General features: G+C 46.6%; 1 long non-coding RNA gene across 1 annotated transcript in view; it reads left to right on the forward strand.

Moving 5' to 3' along the window:
- Positions 1-1,700: 1,700 nt before the first annotated feature.
- LOC138493380 (uncharacterized) overlaps positions 1,701-14,736 on the forward strand; it is a 214,897-nt gene continuing 201,861 nt past the window's right edge. The window contains exons 1-2 of the long non-coding RNA XR_011276409.1: positions 1,701-1,881; positions 3,666-3,761. This is a non-coding gene — a long non-coding RNA (uncharacterized lncRNA). The remainder of the gene's footprint in view (positions 1,882-3,665; positions 3,762-14,736) is intronic.

A 14,736-nucleotide genomic window follows, 5' to 3' on the forward strand; every position in this document is an offset into this window, starting at 1 on the left:
TCAACTCCAAAGTAAACCCGTCTGGACATCCTCTCGAAGCTGGCTGTACTTCCACTGCGCTACTGCTGGAACTGAAGTGCCAGGGAGAGGAACACCAGATTGTGTGCGTTGCTTTTAGGTCGGACCTGAGCGCCTGGAAGATCCTCTGGACTTCCCTGATGCAGGACTGACCAAGCCTGAGCCACCTCAACAGAGTGCTGGACCCCAGATGTGAGGAAAGTCCACAGTGGTATCTGAGAACCGCTGTGTTGCGATTTGCTGTCAGACGTGAGGGGCTGAAACATCGAATGACCGCTGAAGTTTGCTCATTGCTGCCGCTGACGGCCCATTGCAGAGCAGGAGTCCCCCGACGTCCTCCCTCTTGTCCCCATGCCTGAGGCTCAGGAACAACAGCAACTGCAGAGCTGTACAGGAATAGAAGCCAGCTGGAACCAGTTCTTCTAACCAGAGGTACTAAGTCTAAGAGAACTTACCTCGTTGTGTAACATTACTTACTCTCAGTTGAGACCTGTCTTGGTCACCTTGCAGAGTTGCTAAAGCATTGTCCCTCACAAGCCTTTCAGCTTGTGGCCCTTCAAGTATTCTATTTTCTACGAACATTTCTAAAAACATTGCGCAAGACTTTTTACCTACATGCAAAGAAGATCTTCAGCTCCCTTTGACATTGTGCAATTAACATTGGGCGTCCTGGCTCCCTGAGTGACTCTTCTTACCTCTGACCTTGTGCTTTGGCCTTTCCCCAGGAAAGGGTTAATTTACTCTGCTTAGGAAGGTTTTTAAAAGTACTTATCAGTTTATGAATCACCTGTTAACCTTTGTTTTATTCCTCTATTCTATCTTTTTCACCAAATTCAGTGTTGCACCAGTGATAAATCAATGCCCACAGTGTCCTAGCTATTTAAGTCAGCTGAGGGTGTAGGAAGTGTCTGTGTGCCATCCCCAATGGGTATCATCTAATTTAGAGAAACTAAGAGTGTGTTTTTGAAGTATGTTTAAGTGTTACATGTTTTGCTCCCTTTCTGAAGAAGGCTTACATAACTGACTGTGAAATAAATTAATAATTGTTTTTGTATAGAAACCTTGAGTATACGTGTTTTTTGAATAACTGCTCACATTGACCCCTCTTGAGATATGTCTGGCTGCGTGTAGTTCAGACTTATACCAAAGGTTCGGTCCCTATTGGGTTATTGTAGTGCACGCAAAGGGCACTGCATACAATCTTGCCTAACAGGCGACATCTTTGGCTCCTCCTAATGGTGGAAATCTAGAATGACAGAAGATCTAGAATCTTGACCTTGCACAAAGTGTCCACCCTTCAGAGTGCAAACAGCTCCCACCCCAAACCCGCCCTAACCTCCCACCCCTTTTGTGCTGGGTCCTGTTTTTTTGTGGAAATGAAGCCGCACTTGGGGTGAAACTCCTCCCAATTAGTCTAGACACCCGAGGAGCTAGAACGTCTACACCTCCGTGTGAATGAAAGTTCAGCGGAAGCCGAGACTGCTGCAGAGAAAAGAGTTTTCCTCTTAATTAGGAGATGCCGTTTCCATCAACCCCCCCTCCCGCAACCCCCCCCCCCCGCGCCCCCGCCCGCATGGTTTGGAGCCTGTTGCCATGGAGCTGCAAGGAACACCGTAGGAGCTCTGTTCCTGGCATTAATAAAACGCACTGCAGCTTAACTTCTAATTGCCAGCTTTCTGTTTTTCTCAGGGAGAAGACAGCGACAAGAGCCAGGGAGGGGCTGCTGGGCCGGCTCTACACAGGGCAACATTGTGCCAAAGGACCCTGGGCAGGGCATACTTTGAAGTGGAGAGCTGGCAGGGGTAGCGAGCTCGCCAGGCTCTCTGAAGCACTGCTGCGCGCTGCTTTCATCCGCCAGTCGAGGTTTGTAAAGACTATAACATGTGCAGTTTCATTGCCGACGCTGCTCGGGCTTTTGTGTCTGCTCCATTCGTGTTTACCCAATTCCAGACGGGCTTCCCGAGCTCTATGGCGCCCAGCATGTTTTATTTATTTCTTTTTTTTTATTGTGCTTTAGTTTACAAAGAAACGCATATTTAAAATAAACGAGGAGGTACAAAATCCATCGGCATGAGCAATAAATAATTAATTAATTTAAATCAAGAATGTGTTCTAAGATACAGTCGATCACCTTTGAAAGTGCGTGTGCACACCCAAACCTCACTAATGGATCCTCGTCATCTTACTTTATAACAATGAAATCAATGGCATGTAGGTGGCCATTTGTACTGCCCAGGTTACACTTCAAGTCTTAATCTCCGAGTTCCTGGTACGACCAGTATGTTTTGGCCCTGGTCTGCTGGCTGTCCCCAATACCATCAGGACCGGGAAGGTGGGGGGGAGGGTGCTTTACATACCACCCACCCTCCTGAGGCAGCTGTCGAAAGAATGCATGTTAGGCAACCAGCATGAGCATGTATGATATGAAATGATGATAAATTGTTTATATAACGCCCACACACAATGGGCCTCATTACGAGGTGGGCGGTAAGGGATTACCGCCACCGGTAAGGGCACCGCTGCCGGTAATCCTTTACCGCCCTACTACGAGTTCCCTTTGCGGGTCCTTCCTGAACGCCTGGTTTTAGCAGGTGTTAAGTACGGGACCGGCAAAGGGATACCGGGGTCAATAACGGTACCGCAATTTGCGGTTCTGTTATTGCCGCCTTCCCCTTTCCCATTCAGCCCTATTGGGGCTCAAATGGGAATGGGGAATGGCCCTGGTGAATGGGGAATTACCGGTCCCGCCGACCTCGGAATGGACCGGTAATTGCTCCATTCACCAGGCCGGGGTCAGAAGGATTTTGGAGGCAGCCATGGCGCTAATAGTGCCATGGCTACCTCCAACCTCGTAATGAGGCCCAAGGTGTTTCAAAGCGCTTCAAGGCAAGGGATGGAACACGGAAAAATACAATGACATTCTTCCAGGCAACGAACAGTAAGGATGTGAAATTAACTATCGTACAGATAAGAAAGGGAGGGGGAGAGTGGGAAGGAAAGGGACACAAACAAGTGACTACCGTACTAGGCCTGACCAGGGATATCATTTCACCAAAATGACAGGGGTAGCGGAAGTGACGTCATTTGATCCCACCCCAAAGTGATATCGCGGGAAACGATGGAACACGACCTTTCAGCTGTTGACAAAACAGGAAGTGGCATCACATTGCATTGTACACTACAAAAAATATGGTTACGATATCACTATAATGTGATGTACATTTCATACAAGAATGGATCGCCATATGTATCATTAAGATCAGTGCGTATAGGCCCATATTACCAAATGACTGTGAATGCAAGCATTGTCCATGACCAAATGATAATGATGTGTTATTATATAACACTTACGCTTAAGCGCTTTGTATAGAAAAAATATACACCCAATATCACCCAACCTGCCTTGGTACTCATTTATCGAACTCAGAAGGATGAAAGGCAGAGTTGAGGCGTTTAAGAACAGACTAAATCCGTGACTCACCCCCTTAAGTGTGCCTGAAATAAACCTTTAATGAGTCTAGCAATTATTGTATAGAATTCCAGAAAGACACATTATTTGGTATTCCTATTCTTTCTTATTTAGGGTCACTGCTGAAAGTGTTAGACTTGTGGCACTCCTGTTCTTTTCTTTCTTCTTTTTTTTTAAGGGGCCTGAACAAGAAAGGCAGCTACTCCAGAAGTGACCCCTAAATGACGTCCCTGGGCCTGACGACATTTCTGGCAGAGACGGAGAAAAACAAAAGGTGAGGGAGAGGGGTGCAGAAAGGGAGGGGAGGAACAAAACAAGCGACTATATAAGAGGAGCAGGCTTTTATCCAGAGCTCCTATAATATAACACGCTAGACTCACTTGTTACAGTTGACTTCAACCCTGTGTCCCTGGATGACCTTAGGCGCCAATGTTCCAGAAGGTATTAGCTGCAATATGGTTGGCTTACAGGGGCCCTCCGTAGCCAAGCTGGCAGGGCCAGATGCAGGGGCGTTTCTCGCTGACCGCCCTCCTGACCATGGCCTCAATTCAATGGCCGGTGAGAGCGCTTGAGGCAGGGAGCAGGTAAGGACCAGTTGCTCTCCACCTCAAACATTGGCCTCCATATAACTGAACGATACACTCCACTAATGGCAGCTGCCGTCAGCCTCACATACTAACAATTGGACACTTTCTATAGTGGGTCCATTGATGTCCCTGACCGTGGCAGTCAGGGACACAATGCCTTCGGGACACGTTACCTTCCTGCTGTCTTCTCGTCCCAGGGACCGGTCTGTGCATGTATGCGTGTATTTATTCATGTATTTATTTTTAGGGCAGCGGAGCCCGCAGGCATCAGGGCGCACATGACCAAGGAAACGAAACATAAAAAACGGGTCACAAGAGAGTACCTTAGAGAGCAGAGCAAGGAAATGATTCAAACAGAGCTGTTTTTAGCTTGCAGCAGAATCTGCAGATGTCATTTTCAAGCCTGAGATTAAGGGGAAGTGAGTTCCAGATTTTGGCTGATATGGCTGGAAATGATTTACCTGGGCCATTGGACCATTCAGAGCACCAGGGTTTGACTTGTCCTTCGTCAGCGGATCAACTTTGAAGTAAGCAGGTGAAGAGCCATACAGACAATTGTGCACCATGACTGCTGCTTTGTACGAGATACGAGAGGCAACCCCCGAGCCGATGAAGATCTTGTCTGCACCCAGAGATGTGTTCCCGTCTGGACCTTTCTTCACTATACGCACAGCATCATTCTGGATAGTTTGGAGTTTAGTCACAATAATCAAGTCTTGACAGTACTATCGCCCCGAGCGATGTAAGCGCAGTTGTTTTCAGATAGAAATGGCTGGATTTTTCTAAGCAAACAGATAGTAAGAACAATTTTTGGATACTTGATTGGTATGAAAATCAATAGAGAGCATGGAGTCAAGATAAGTGGCAAGCATTTTGACTTTTTCAGCAACTGGGATGCTACAGTCGTCCAATAGAAAGTATTGATGTTAAAGGCCCGATTCATGAAACAGGGCGCATTGATCCTGCAAATGCCTCGTGTCGAAAAGACAAAAGGGTCGATTCATGGAATTAATGTGCGCCGAAAATTCCCGCGCAGAGGTGCCAAAACGTGCGATTCGCAGTAAAAGGGGACTACCCTGCACCCCTGCTCATGTCCCACAGGCAACCCATCCACCATGGCCATGCCCCCCAGCCAACACACGTCACCTTGCACTACCGATCACCAACACATGTCTCCCACCACCCCCACCCCCTAGCATCCAGGGGCACCCTCCACTAGGCCCCCACTCATGTCCCCCTGCACCCCGACCCACCAGCATCCAGGGGCACCCTCCACCAGGCCCCCACTCATGTCTCCCATCACCCCCACCCCCCAGCATCCAGGGGCACCCTCCACCGGGCCCCCACTCATGTCTCCCATCACCCCCACCTCCCAGCATCCAGGGGCACCCTCCACCACGTCCCCACACATGTCCCCCTGCACCCCCACCCCCCACCATCCAGGGGCACCCTCCACCAGGCCCCCACTCATGTCCAACACATGTCCCCCAGCACCCTCACCCACCAGCATCCAGGGGCACCCTCCACCAGGCCCCCACACATGTCTCCCACCACCCCCACCCCCCAGCAGTGCAGGGGCAGCCTCCACCAAGCCCCCACTCATGTCTCCCATCACCCCCACCCCCAGCAGTGCAGGGCACCCTCCACCAGGCTCCCACTCATGTCCCCCTGCACCCCCACCCCCCAGAAGTGCAGGGCACCCTCCACCAGGCCCCTACTCATGTCTCCCATCACCCCCACCCCCCAGCAGTGCAGGGCACCCTCCACCAGGCCCCCACTCATGTCTCCCATCACCCCCACCTCCCAGCAGTGCAGGGGCACCCTCCACCAGGCCCCCACTCATGTCCTTCTGCAACCCCACCCCCAGCATCCAGGGGCACCCTCCACAATGTGAAAACATAAAAATTGATATGAGGCTGGGAAGCCCAAAAGAAACACACCAACACAGGTTACAAAGGACATACAAGTGCTTTATTTAAAAGCTACAACAGTTACCAAAAGTCAATTGACAAACGGATAGCTATTCGCCTCTCAGAGTAACGTAACGAACTTCAACGAAGGCTCGATGCATTAGTAGAGAGACCGTACATTGGAATACTTGGGCTTTTATATTCTTTATCCAGCCCTTGGCCAACCCCCTCGCAGGTTAACCATTCTTGGGACCAGGCCTAGGGTTTCTTGCCAGGTCAATCCTATAATGTATGCATTTTGATCAGTTCCGCTGATACAGTTGTTCATTTACACATAGGTCAGTGATAAGACAAGGTCTCAGTTTGCGACCCCGACAAGTGGCCTGCAGGCATATTAATTATTCGTGTGTGCGGAGGTCACAACGGCCAGAATCTCACTCAGAATGTTATTCCCCCTCCATTTTGATGTTCAGGGTGACTTCCACTTTACAAGAGAACCTAAAATGGCGGCTAAATCCAAGATGGTGACTTACATAACTTTTCGTTAAGGTCAAGACCTTGCCGCGGAGTCTATTTACATGATATTTTAGACAACTTGGCATAGGCCAATACACATTCAAATACTGCGATAGGAGGCATAATATCACTTCAATTCCAACAGACCCTCCTTTTGGCCTATGCCAAGTGCTAATATCATTTCTAATACTTTTGCAAATAACTCCATGTGCTCTCATCCATACATCCCGAATCATTGTCTGTAATATCTATAGCCATTAGGTCGTTCATCAGAACCTCTTGTAACACAAACTCTTTGGATGGTGTATCTGGGGCATACATTCTATGCCCTATTGTGCTCACTGCTTGGGCACAACATCCCCCTAGCATTCCACATATACTCGGAAGACATTGAAAACAGCAACAAAGGAATAACAGGATCCCCAGAATAACTAGAATAACAGAAAGCACCTTCCAACCCCAAGATCGTAAAGAATCCCAGAACCAAGTGCTAAGATTCCAATCTCCTACAGGGATATGTACTTCAGAACTAAGAATATGCAAGTTGTGTATTGCTTTACAAATTTTTGGCTAGGAATCTGGTACGGAAACACAGCCAGCGGACCCCACCAATTTGCATATTCCACCTCGTTCCGCCAAAATGACATCTAATGCCATCCGATTTTGGAGTGCTACCAATCTTATTGCTTTTTGTTCTAATGTCATATTGTAGAGTATGTCCGTGGTCCGGTTGATCGTTCTCTCCAGTACCCTTGCTAATCCCCTAATGTTCTCAGAGTTTGTTATTTGTCCCCAAAAGGGCACAACTGATTTTGCTATATCTCCCAATACTTGGCCAGGGGTATCTCCATTCTTGTCCCACCGTGGGCGAGCCTTAGAAACCTCCAATGTACTAGCTACAAATACCCCGGGTAACAGGATTCCTAAAGAACAGGTTCCCTGCCAATCCTTGGGCAACCAGGGAAATGCTAAACTACCACAAACAAAATAAACAGGCCCCCCTACATACAGAGGCCTGTTTTCTCCAGTCAAATTTACAGTGTTCATACAACCTTCAAAATCTCCCATTGGCCGAGTGCCATTTCTTTGTACACAAAAGGGGACCGAGTCAGGGCTATGATTTATAGAGTAGGAAGGAGGCACGGCGTCCTTATTGCCTATCGGAGCCATTTTAAAGGAAATGAAAGTTTGAAAAGGAAGAGATAGTTTATCAGACGGCCTAATAGAAGCGACATTAGGTTTACTTCTATTTGCAAAAAGCGAGCATCCCAGGGGAGTTAATTCACAATTCTCAAAATCATTCAAATTAGTTCCATCAAAGTTCCCTGAGATGCTATCATTCCAACGGCCAAAGAATAGTGCTCTAAGAGAGGCATAGCAAGCAGTCGTTAAAGGTAAAGGGTGAATATACCATCCTAGTCCCTTGTTCCCATGTTGCGGTAAATGAGTGCAAATCCAACAATTACTCTTATTAAAAATGGCATGTGTTGCATTCATTACTATCATTAGAGTGTTGTTATGATACTTCTGTCTACGTTGGGAGTCTCTAGGGGACAGAGTGTGAAGGTGTACAGAGGGAGTCAAAGCAGTTGGTACAATCTCGGTCAGTAGTAGAGGTTTCAGAGGATAGATTTCTTCAAAGTACCAAAGTCCTACAGCAGTAATTGCAAAAATAACAATTATCATTATCAAAACACAGCAGTACGTTTTTGGGGCCCAGGCACATTGTTCATTGTCCAAGTTGGTCACCCCCTTATTCACAAATCCAGTGCGGGGAGCAGCAGTGGAGGTGGCAGGCATTGTAGTTCCTCAATCGACGACCCCAATGTTCATTGCTGGCGATGCTACGGTCGCGCGATTTCTTAGTCCTACCCAACCCTAGCCAGCAGAATCCCTTTTGTTCAACAGAAACTTCTTATACAAAAGAAAACTTCCAATCACTTCCCTTTCCCAAATGCACGGAAAACCCGTGCTGTAGTTCTATTTTCTTCGTCGAAGGTTGTACCTGGTGGTACCCAAAATTGTTTGATCCGAAAATAAGGTGTCGTCACTTCCTGAGGGAAGCGACGTGTCGGAGGCGAAGGAAGTCGCAGAGCTTGAAACAGCGTTTTCCAGGAGTGATTTTTCAAGAGAGTGCGGAGACGAAATGGACTGCTCCCCAAGCTCCACGGGCTCAGAGAGATTCTCCGACGCACTCACAGCGCTGTTTGCTACTCCAAGATCAGAGACCGTAGCGCTGTTTGCTACTCCAAGATCAGAGACCGTAGCATCAGCGAGGGGTTCTGCTTCTTCTGTAACTTGTGGCGTCGGGTGAGGAAGTTTCTTGACATGCGTCGGATGGATCCAGTGTTTCTTCCCTTCCACCCGCACTGCTGTCCGGGTGACCAACAGCACCTGGTAGGGTCCCTTCCAACAAGGAGCGAGACAGGAAGACCTTTCGTAGGCCTTCACTGGGACCCAACTTCCAGGCTGTATATCGTGTCCTGGGCCCGTAAACCGTACAGGTAAAGCCGAATACACCTAGTGATAAATGAAATACAGGTTTTTAGTTAACTGGTTACAGTAGTCTACAAGCAATACATTTTCCACCTCTCTCAGGGCTTTAGGTTTTGGGAGACCCCAAATGTTAGCAGGTCTCCCCATCACTACCTCAAATGGAGAAAGCCCAGTCTTAGTTTGAGGTGTGGTACGCATAGCCAATAATACAATAGGTAAGGCATCTGGCCATTTCAGTTTGGTATCGGCACATGTTTTTGCAAGCTTATTCTTTAAGAAACCATTGTGTCTTTCCACCAACCCAGCACTCTGAGGATGTCTAGCTGAGTGAAATCGTTTCTCAATATGTAAAGCTGTGCATATCTGCAAAATTACTGCTGCAACAAAATGAGGACCATTGTCCGACCAAATTACCTTTGGGAGCCCAAATCGAGGAAATAATTCTTTTACCATAATCTTTGCAGTGGTCATGGCGGTAGCATCTTTAACGGGGAAAGCCTTGACCTATTTACTGAAGGCACAAATAATTACAAGAACATATTTCAGATTGTTACATCGTTCCATCTCAATAAAATCAAAGTGAATGACCTCAAAGGGAACAGAAGGGGGCCCAAAGCTTCCCCTTGGAGTCACTGTCCCCTTACCCACATTGTGCTGTAAGCAGATCATGAAATTTCGAACATGTCTTGTTGCAGTCTCCAGAATCTTGTTATTCACCCAAACTTGTTCTAACATTTTCGTGATCTGCTGAGCACACACATGTGTAGGACCGTGTGCCACTGTAACCATTGCCAGCACATATGAATCAGAGAGCAACCATTTTCCTTCAGATGTATCCACCCAACACCCATCATCATCTAGTTTCCCCATTCCTTCGGCCCACCTTTTAGATTCTTCTACTGTGGCATCAGTTTGAATATCTCGCACAGACCCAATACCGTCATCCATTATAGAAGCATCTTTTATTTCCCTCAAAGCATACATGTCCGTGCTAAGGTCTGTGGCCGTTTGCCTGGCTATCAGGTCCGCAAAAGCGTTCCCTTTTCCCACATCATCTATGACCTTACGATGTGCTGCACATTTCATGATCGCTAACTGCCTAGGGAGTGAGAGTGCCGAGAGCAATTGCACTATCAAGGGGCCATGCTGAATCTTGGTCCCATGTGAGGTCAGGAACCCTCTTTCCGACCAGAGCCTCCCAAAGTTGTGAGCCACCCTAAAGGCGTACTGGCTATCGGTGTATATATTTACTATACGCCCTTCGGAGAGTTCACAAGCTCGGGTCAATGCTATAATCTCTGCGGCCTGCGCAGAGTTATGCGAAATTCTCTTAGTTTCAACAACTTTACTCAATGTAGTAAATGCGTAAGCAGCTGTAGATGTACCATTTGAGAGTTTGAAGCAGGAGCCATCACAAAACAGCTCCCCTTCTGCATTGTCCAAAGGAGTATCTATAAGATCTATCCTGCCCTTCGTTTCTTGCTCAGTGGTATGCAGGCAGTCGTGTAATTCTTTGCCACCGCAAACAGTGTTTTGCAGGAAAGGTAAGAGTTCAGCCGGATTAAGAACACAACACCTCTTAATTTGAATGTGCGGGGCAAACAGAATTAGTTCATACCTTGTTAACCGTGCAGAGGTCAGGTATTGCGTTTGGGTTTTGTTCAATAGGATATCTACAGAGTGAGGTACCATCAAAATCAAATCATGGCCTAGGACCATTCCCTCACTCTGTTTTACAGACGCGGCAGCAGCAGCGACAGCTCGCAAACATCTTGGCAAAGCGCATGCGACGGGATCAAGGGCGGAGGAGTAGTAGCCGCACGGCCTATTCTTCCCTCCGTGTTCCTGTGTTAACACAGCCAAAGCACATCCATCACATTCATGCACAAACAACACAAAGGCCTTGTCATAATTTGGAGTACCCAGAACCGGTGCAGAGCATAACGCGGTTTTGAGAAGCTCAAATGATCGTTGATGTTCCGATTTCCATGGCAGTGGCAGAGAAATGCCCTTCTTCGTCAAAGCCAACATCTGTTTTATCACTAGCGAAACGTTCGGGATCCACAACCTACAGTAAGAAGCCATACCTATTAAGGCTCTGACTTCTTTCTGTGTATTTGGAACAGACATGCCAGAAATGTGTTTTATACTTTCAGGTGTCAATCTTCTCCCCTCCTTTGACAGGAGGTATCCTAAATAGGCGACCTCCTGACAACAATATTGACATTTTTTGAGCGAAGCTTTATGACCATTTTTTGCTAGATGAACAAGCAACAGTATAGTGACTTCTTTACAAGCACTTTCAGAATCTGCAGCCAAAAGCAAATCATCGACATATTGAAGCAGTGTACAAGTAGGTGGCAATTCAAGGGTATCGAGCTGCTCTTTCAAACTCTACTATAAATGCTTGGACTTTCAGTATACCCTTGAGGTGCCCTAGTAAATGTAAATGAGCGTCCCCCCAAGGTGAACACAAACAAATATCTACTTTCCTTATGTATAGGGATGCTAAAGAAAGCGTTTTTTAAATCCACAACGCTGAAGTGCGTAGCTGTAGCAGGGATCATTGTCAATATCGTCGTCACATCAGGCACAATTGGAAATTGTGGGGTGACAACTCTGTTAATAGCACAAAGATCAATTATGAACCGGTATGGGATTGCATTGTCGCCTTTCTTATATACAGGCAAGATCGGACTGTTACACAAACTACCTATAATCTCCTCCATCACCCCATGATGAACAAAATCAGAGACAATGCATTTTAAAGCACGCTCGCCCTCAACTGATATTTTATACTGCGGAATGCGTGGTAGTTTAACTCCATGTTTCAAAACTATTTTAACGGGCTCAATCTGTAGTACCCCGACATCATTGTCGTCAACCGCCCATAAACATTCCGGGACAATGCTAAACTCAGGAGGTAAAGGTCGAATCAGAAACTCAGAATTAAGAAGTTGCTGTGGTGAAACCGTCAGCCGTACTCCATCAGAGGAACAATGAATTACTGCATTCAATTTCTTTAACAAATTCAACCCCAGCAAATTCTCTCTAGAGTTCGAAGTCAGAAGAAAAGGGCAATGGTCCGTAAAGAGACCCAAAGAAACAGACACCGGTGAAGAAACCGGACAAACAATTGGTATGCCAGAAAACCCTACGGAAACATTTGTTTGCCCTGACAGTGGAATGTTTGGAACCCGAGAATGATCAATGGAGCACTTCTGTGCTCCAGTGTCTATCAAAAACTGGTGTTTCCTATTCCGTACTAATAATTCAACGTAGGGGCCTTTCTGATTAACGGGAATAGGTGAAGGTTCCAAACCCTGCTTCGGGCAGTCCAAATGAAATAGAGTATCGTCAGACGGAAGCTCTTCAGAAAGGTAGGCAGCAGAAGGGTGATCAAATATGTTCCTCGAGTCCACACTCGAGGTCTGATTTTCCCGTGAAAAAGATTGCTGAGGATCTTGCAAAAACTGACCTCTATCAGGGCCCCCTGCTCCAGGGCGGCCCCTGGGTCGTCTACCCATACTCCCAAACGCACTGTTTGACCTTTGTCGAAGGACGGGGCACTGTGCTCGCCAATGACCTTCCTGCGGCAATAAGCACATTGACTAATATTCACATAACCCAAAGGAGCATTTCCTTTTGGGACATACTGACCTCTGGTCTGTGTCGTGCCTCCTCTGGGGTTTCTAACAATTTGTTGTAATAATACTTTGGTTTTCAAGTCTCCTTTCCTCTTTTCTATTTTCTCCTTCTCATTATTAACACGGTTCTCATAATACCGAGCCATGTGCAAAACCTCAGATTGAGATTTTGCCTGCCAAGCGCTCTCAGAGGACATAATCTGTGACTGGATGTCGGGCAACAATCCACGCACAAATTTGTCCACAAACAACCTTTTCCCAGACTCTGTACCCAAATCCTGCCCACTGAAGTCAGAAAATACCTGCTCGAATCTATTAAAGAATTCGGTGGCGCCTTCAGTTTTCCCTTGAACACAGGCCGTAAGCTTGTCCCAAATAATTCTTTTCTCTGGAATTATAGTTTTTAATTTTGCGACAATTCTATCAGGCAAAGTAAGTATTACCTGTGGTGGTTTCTCACCTGCTGGTCTTTCCCCATCAATCCTAATCATATTAGCCCACGTATCTCCCGACCCTGGCACATCGTCTATTGTCCGAACCTGCTTCCATACATCTACGGGTAGGAGTACAGGGAATAACAAGTCAATATCACTTAAGGTGAACACAGAGGACTGTAAGACAGACTCTATCTCTTTGTAAAACCCCGTCGGGTTTTTCCTGATATTGGGAACTGATTGTCTAATAGTGTTCACTTCCTGTCGTGAAAACGGGACGTGAACGAATTGCGATACATAATGTGCAGGGATATCCACAGCGGGTGCACCAGTTCCAGCGTTGGCGGGAATCTCAACCTTTGGGACAAAGGTCGGAGGAACCTCTCTCATAGGCAACTGAGATATAGGTACCTCCGTCCGCTTACTAAGCAGCAGAGCCAGGTCGAGCTCTAAGGCAGCCGAAGAAGTGTCGGGCGAAAAAGCCCTTTTACAAATCCCCAACAATTCTATGGGGCAACTAACCTTCTTTCTTACACATTCTTCTTGCAGGTACTGTACCATTACCTGAATTACCTTTCTTTGCATTTCTACTGTATACTGACTATACGTGTCATATACTTCATCTGGTGGAATCGATGAATCCGAGATCCATCGAATCGCATCTTTGGTATAAATTCGTACTTCCTCAGGTGCCGATCTACGACACGGAAGGAACCGTTTCTGTACATACATACTGTCGTCTTCATCATCATCATCTCGTGCTTTCTCAAAGTTCCTCCTATACTCAAACAATCTTTCAACATGACCATGTACTTTCTGCTCTGTGTCCCTCGAAAGTGCCAAAGCATTTAGATCTCTCACCCCTTGTGGAAGATCCGAATTCTGTAATCTACCCCACATCACACATAAATGAGTCCCCAAACCTTCGATAAAAACATTTTTCTCGGGAAAACTGTTCAAATTTGATAATGTGGAAAAAACATTAACTTGATCACCTTACTCCAGACAGTGCTTAGCCCATGCAAACAATTCCTGTTTCTTATCTGCAGAAACAGTATTACGAGTGACTATCTTTGATCCTGCACCTTGATCAACTTCAGTCAATACGGGACCACTCGGCAGCGGAGGTGCAGGTAAATTTAATAAAGGTGCAACTATCGGCGCAGAAGGAAGGGGCGGTGCAATAGGTGGAGGAACAACAACTAGAGGAATAGGAACAATAGGTTGTACAGAGGGAACAGGAATAACAGCAGGAACAACAGCAGGAATGGGCAGAGCGCCCAAGAAAGGATCATACGGAGGCGGCGCAGAGGCACCAGGCCTGCGTTCGTTTAACAATTTTTCAATAAATTCTTCGGAAACATGAAAATCTTTAGAGGTGTAAATTTTCTGGATTCCAAGTGAAAAAGCCCTATCCATATTTTTAACTGATTCTGAATGTTTTTCTTTATCATATAACAACGCTTTTTCGGCATTTGTTTTATGATGGCGTGCATGTTTATCCCTACTTTTAAGCTGCTGTAACGCTTCTCTTTTCCAATTCTGTAAAACATCAAAGGCTGCAGGTCTAGCCTTCTTTTTTAGCAAGACCGATTCTAGGTATTCAATACGGGAGATTTCAAAACTGCCATTGATTGGCCACTGAAATTCGGAGGCATG

This window comes from Ambystoma mexicanum, chromosome 10 (genome assembly GCF_040938575.1).
Source record: "Ambystoma mexicanum isolate Mex_15411 chromosome 10, UKY_AmexF1_1, whole genome shotgun sequence".
NCBI classification, from domain to species: Eukaryota; Metazoa; Chordata; class Amphibia; order Caudata; family Ambystomatidae; genus Ambystoma; species Ambystoma mexicanum.